Source organism: Limulus polyphemus, unplaced genomic scaffold (genome assembly GCF_000517525.1).
Source record: "Limulus polyphemus unplaced genomic scaffold, Limulus_polyphemus-2.1.2 Scaffold343, whole genome shotgun sequence".
In the NCBI taxonomy this organism is placed as follows: Eukaryota; Metazoa; Arthropoda; class Merostomata; order Xiphosura; family Limulidae; genus Limulus; species Limulus polyphemus.
The window spans coordinates 306,947-313,482 of NW_013665953.1; positions in this window are offsets into that span (position 1 = coordinate 306,947).

Consider the following 6,536-nt stretch of genomic DNA (forward strand, 5'->3'; position numbering starts at 1 on the left):
GACAAGTTATAATCCCCGTACCAAAATATGAAACTGTTACCTCAGCATAGTCTATATCAAACTAGAAACAGCGAGGCAATAAATCCCTTATCACACTGACAAGTTATAATCCCCGTACCAAAATATGAAACTGTTACCTCAGCATAGTCTATATCAAACTAGAAACAGCGAGGCAATAAATCCCTTATCACACTGACAAGTTATAATCCCCGTACCAAAATATGAAACTGTTACCTTAACATAGTCTATATCAAATTAGAAACAGCGAGGCAATAAATCCCTTATCACACTGACAAGTTATAATCCCCGTACCAAAATATGAAACTGTTACCTCAGCATAGTCTATATCAAACTAGAAACAGCGAGGCAATAAATCCCTTATCACACTGACAAGTTATAATCCCCGTACCAAAATATGAACTGTTACCTTAACATAGTCTATATCAAATTAGAAACAGAGAGTCAATAAATCCCGTATCACACTGACAAGTTATAATACCCGTACCAAAATATGAAGCTGTTACCTCAGCATAGTCTATATCAAATTACTATGCTGAGGTAACAGCTTCATATTTTGGTACGGGTATTATAACTTGTCAGTGTGATAAGGGATTTATTGCCTCGCTGTTTTAGTTTGATATAGAGAAACAGCGAGGCAATAAATCCCTTATCACACTGACAAGTTATAATCCCCGTACCAAAATATGAAGCTGTTACCTTAAGCATTATCTACTTTACCAGCATTCAATGATCACAGTTATTTTCTAATCATATCAATTGCATTGTCGCAATAGTTCTCTTGAAACCACATTTCTTGTAAATACTCGTTCATCGTTCAAAACCTTCTCTTCATAACAAACGGCAAATTAATTTCAATTGGTGCTAAATGAACCCTTGGTATAAAAACTTCCTCCTGGACAGACTTTTATGTAGCAGAAAAGTACCGAAACTTAGGAGCTATTTACGCCTATGTTAGCGATTAAATTCATGGGAACTGGCAATGAAAACATGAAGTATTTTTGGAGAAAAGGTAGAACTGGACTCGTGTAACTCACGAAATTCGGGGAAATCAAGCGTGACCGACTGGTTGACCAACCAACACATGGCTTTTATGAATATAATTTCCTGTAAAGTTCGTCTATTGTCGCGCAAAGCTAGTCAAGGGCTATCCGCGTTAGCTATTCTTAATTTTGAATTTATAGATAAGCGGAGAAGACAGCCAGTCAATAATACCCACAGACACCTTTTGGGCTACACTTGTGCAACCGAATACTGGGATTTGACCATCACCTTTAGCAAGAACTCACAGCCCAATGTGCGAAGTGCAATATGTATATGTTGTTGTTCTTGTTGCCAGAAACGGAACAAGAAAGGCACGTTGGCCACTCACAATGTGAAGAAATGAAAGCAGCACAGAAATACGTAAACAATGTACAGATGTGTTTATGAATTCTTTATTGAGTATAAACAATAGGTTTCAAAGTGTAGAAAATATTTTGTCGAGCTATTATTTTTAGGATTATAAGAATTAATAAGTCGATCATTATTCCACTACATCAGTGTCTAACACAAGAAATACATTTTACGCAAATATACACAAAACCTATTTGTGCATAGCCTGTATATACCATAATACACGATACGACGTCCGCGTTCTATTCCTATTTGCCGATGTGCTCTAGTTGGGCGCCTTCTTGCCGCGGTCATTGCTCTTAGCTACGACCCAGTTGCTATATACAAATAAAACAGTAAATGTACAACAATACGATGTTCAGGCCGAAATACACTTCCACAACTTAGGTCGGACTTATACAATGGACATAAGACATTACATTACAGTGATTAGGGTACGCATATTTTCTAATTGTACAAATATCTAAAATAATTAAAAACGTTAATGACATTCTACATTTACATGTAAAACGTGACCTATACAATATACCTATATTTAATCGGGTTGACTGTGTCGACGTATCTGTTTTTGGTCTACATTTTGGCTATTTTGGTACGTGTGCAAAGCCAAGCAATTCGCATAGAAATAAAGCCTGAAATATTATATGTAGACTATGCTCATTTGTTTAAAGAAACACACGATGAATTTTTAAAACAACTCATGGGCGTTTTCGACGAACTTTGGGTCAAGAAAAGCCAATAAACTTTCACACGTTTAGTGTTTTCTTTAAAGCAATAAAAGAAGGACATTAGTTTGTTTGTTTTGCTTTCTATAAAAGACTGTCAAAAATGGCGGCAAAGCAAAGCCTACCAAATTTGAATCCTCCAATGTGCATCTGCAGCTTTGTCGCCTGTAAACAGACATAAGAAAAACAGAGGGCCTTCTGGCTTCAGGAAACCAAAACCTGTCATCAGGAAGAGAACTCGACTTTGACATACAGAGAAGCTACTGTTTTATATCCCACAAAGCACTATCCACTAGGGCATGCCATCTCCCCTATTAACAGAGAAGCTACTGTTTTATACCTCATCACTTAGCTACAGTAACTAACGGTAAGTTATTAGATGATGAGTTTTTCGTTACTTTGACATATCTTTATCTTTACATATAAATAATGTTATTTTATTCTAAACATCTGTAATTGTGTGTGGAAAATGTTTGCTTGATGAAATTCTCGCAAAGCTACACGAGGGGTACTTGCACTAACCGTTCCTAATTTTGAAGTGATAGACCAGAGGGAAAACGAGTAGTCAATTCCACCCACCGACATCTCCTGGGCTACTTTTACCAACAAATAGCCAGGCGGTTATGACGCTTGACTCACAATCTGAGGGTCGCGGGTTCGAATCCTCCTCCCAACAAACATGCTCGCCCTTTCAGCAGTGGGGCGTTATAATGTGCGGTCAATCCCACCATTCCGTTGGTGAAAAGAGTAGCCCACGAGTTGGCGGTGGAAGGTAATGACTAGCTCCCTTGCCTCTAGTCTTTCACTGCTAAATTAGGGTCGGCTAGCGCAGTACTCCTCGTGTAGCTTTGCACGAAATTCAAAACAAACAAACCAGTACTGAGTTTGTACATCGGTAGATGGTGATCTTTTGAATGAAATATATATGAATTTCTGTAATCTGTGATTTTGAGTACATATTTTGCATTAGTAGACATAACTGTGAGAGCTACAAAATATTTTCTAGTTATTTATTGTCATTTTTTTTATACATCCATGTTACTGATGAAATTCCCTAAAACCGGTATAGCTATAGTGGCAAGAGGTGAATAAAAAACATTTATTTCAATGTTAAAAATTTATTTAGCTTGTTTTTTAAGTATTGATATGCTAGAACAAAAAATTATATTTATAAAGCAGTTGTTGAATGTACAGGGTGTCCGAAGATTACAAATTTAAACCACGATAAGACAGTAACAGTTAGAAACTTACAGTGGATTTGTGTTTTTTTGTTTGTTTGTTGTAGAGCAAAGCCGCATTGAGTGATCTGATGTGTCCACCACGGGGAATTGAAACTCGAATTTTAGCGTTGTAAGTCCGTATATATACCGCTGTTCCATCGGGGGACTTTATGGTGAATTAATGGCTCATGCATACAGTTTTTGCCATAATAAATGTAATCAAGTATAACGCATGCGCGGTCACCAAATTCGTCATTAACAAACAAGGCGACAGATAAGGCTATACGCATCCTGTGGCTAGCAGATATGAAACAGATCATTGTAATATCGTAGAGTGTATAGAAAAGATCCACCCGTTAATAATTTTTTCACGAAGTGTTACGACACTTTCTAAAATCAGAAAGCGTTCTACACAAAAAAGGATCCTCGATGGGCCGACTCCCTACCCCTCACAGTCGCCAGGCATCATTCCCCGGAACCTTTTTTTCCTCTGAGTTTATGTGAAGAACATTGTTTACAGGACAAATGTGACTGATCTTGAAACACTGCGTAAAGGGATCACCGATGTAACGAGTACAGAGATGCTCGATATTCTGGCCAACACATGAATGGAAAATGAATATTGACTCGACATCTTGAGAACCATAAATGGAGTCCATGTAGAAGTGTACTAATGGAAATAGTGTGTGGTAAAAAGTACATACATGTGCTCTTCCTCCATCACAAACCATAGGTTCGTAACTGTTACAATCTTGTGGATTAAGTCTGTGATACGTCACAGTATTTATTATTGCAAAACATAAAAGATTGTATATTTATACAAAATGAACAATTACTTTTAATTATTACTCTATCAACATGAAAACGTATATAAAAGTAGCTGTAATTACTATAAAGAACTCATTTAAGATTCATAAATGCTCAATTTTCCTTTGATTATTTCTTTGATTACATAAATTTATTTTTTTGCTTTTTTTCAGTAAATATTTTAGTCTACATGTGTACGTAGACGTTTGGCACTTGACTGAAATGTCAATGAGATAACGTTATTACATGTAATAGATGATGGAACCACGAGATAACGCTATTACATGCAATGGATACTGGAGTAGAAAATTGGATCCACGTGAAATGAAACATTAGCTGAAGATCCATAAGCAAAAATGTTAAAACTAAGGTCAAATCCAGTTGTACTGTTATCCAATTAGCAAAAGGACAGCGAACATCTTTAATAAAGTATATAGGTCAAGAGGGGCAGCTAAGATTCTTTTCATTTTAACACAAAATAAAGCTCACGATTATGTGTCGCAGATAAACAAGATATCCATGTACGTTATAGATTATGATAGTTTACATGGTTGTATGTGTCGCAGATAAACAAGGTATTCAAGTACGTTATAGATTATGACAGTTTACATGGAGGCATGTGTCACAGACGATGAAACTCCCATGGTGGTTTGTGTCATAGATGACAAAAGCTCATATGATTAGGTTTCAGACCATGTAAGTTTCCATTGTTACATATTGCATTTCCTAAAAATACAATTGGTCAAAAGTAATAGCAAAAAAAGATAATATTAGTATTTGAATTTATGGACTTTAATTTTTTCTGAAAAGGTGGTGTCTATTTACCTGTGACCACGCTGTGTACTTTGTTGTATAGGCTATGGCACAGATATGTGCTTTGTTTTATAGGCTATGGCACAGATATGTACTTTGTTTTATAGGTTAAGGTACAGATATGTACTTTGTTTTACAGGTTAAGGTACACATATGTACTTTGTTTTACAGGTTAAGGTACACATATGTACTTTGTTTTATAAGTTAAGGTACAGATATGTACATATATGATGGTAGTTGTTATGGAGGTCCTAGTGTATGTAAACCAAACCGCCGAACTCTTGAATAGCGATGCAACTTTTGGCCATTTTCTTCCCCTCTGTGATCTATGGATTATTTTTATCTAATAACCTACTTTCCTTATATAGCGTATGTAATATGTCTTGTATTGTCACTAATATAGCGGGTTAGAAAAATGCACATACGACAAGTGCTTAACGCTGGTTCCAATGACCCAAGTGGATGAGAATGGCAACACGTTACTTTCTAAACATGATTCCAGTCCATCCCTAGCTATTAGCTGATACCTAATTTACATCTGGGTACATATGGGGTAAAGTGTCTTAATCAAGGATAAATGGACAAAGCAAGAGCATGCTTCAAACCCGCAACGTGTCAATTTACGCTGCCAAAGCACTATCCACTAGGCCATGCCATCTCCCCTATTAACAGAGAAGCTACTCTTTTATATCCCACAAAGCACTATCCACTAGACCATGCCGTCTCCCCTATTAACAGAGAAGCTACTGTTTTATAACTCACAAAGCACTATCCACTAGGCCATGCCATCTTCCCCTATTAATAGAGAAGCTACTGTTTCATAACTCACAAAGCACTATCCACTAGGCCATACCATCTCCCCTATTAACAGAGAAGCTACTGTTTTATACCCCACAAAGCACTATCCACTAGGCCATGTCATCTTCCCTATTACCTTTTTCAGTCATATTCACATGAATTGATATATTTATAATTTAATTAATATCTAGTAGATCTTCATTTCGCTTCGTGGAGTTCGTTGATCCTTTGGGGCATCGTGAGAATCATCTCGTCAATTTTAGATTGTGGGATTTTCGCCCATTCTTACTTCAAAACTTGGAGTAGATCGCTCTTCGAAGTTGGTGTTTTTGGTTGTTTTTTGACTTGCCGGTCGAGTATGGCCCAAAGGTTTTCGATGGGGTTCATGTCAGGAGATTGGCTCGGCCAGGTCAACTTCTGGATACCATTTCCTTTCTGCCACTTTTGGGTGTTTCTAGCAGTGTGACACGGTGCTCCATCTTCCTGGAACAACGTTGTGTTCTTGTCCACGAAACCCGAGGAATAAAGTGGCAAGAGTCCTTCCTCCAATATTTCGACGTATTTCGCAAAATTTATGTTGCCAACGCACTCCACTAAGCTCGATCTTCCACAAACCCAAACAGCTCCCCAAACCATCACGCTGAAACCACCATGCTTCAGAGTTGGCTGCAATCTGTTGAGCTAAAACTCTTGGTGAGGCATTCTCCAGACCCATATCCTTCCACCGTCCGAAAATTGAGCGAATTCGTCTGAGAACAAT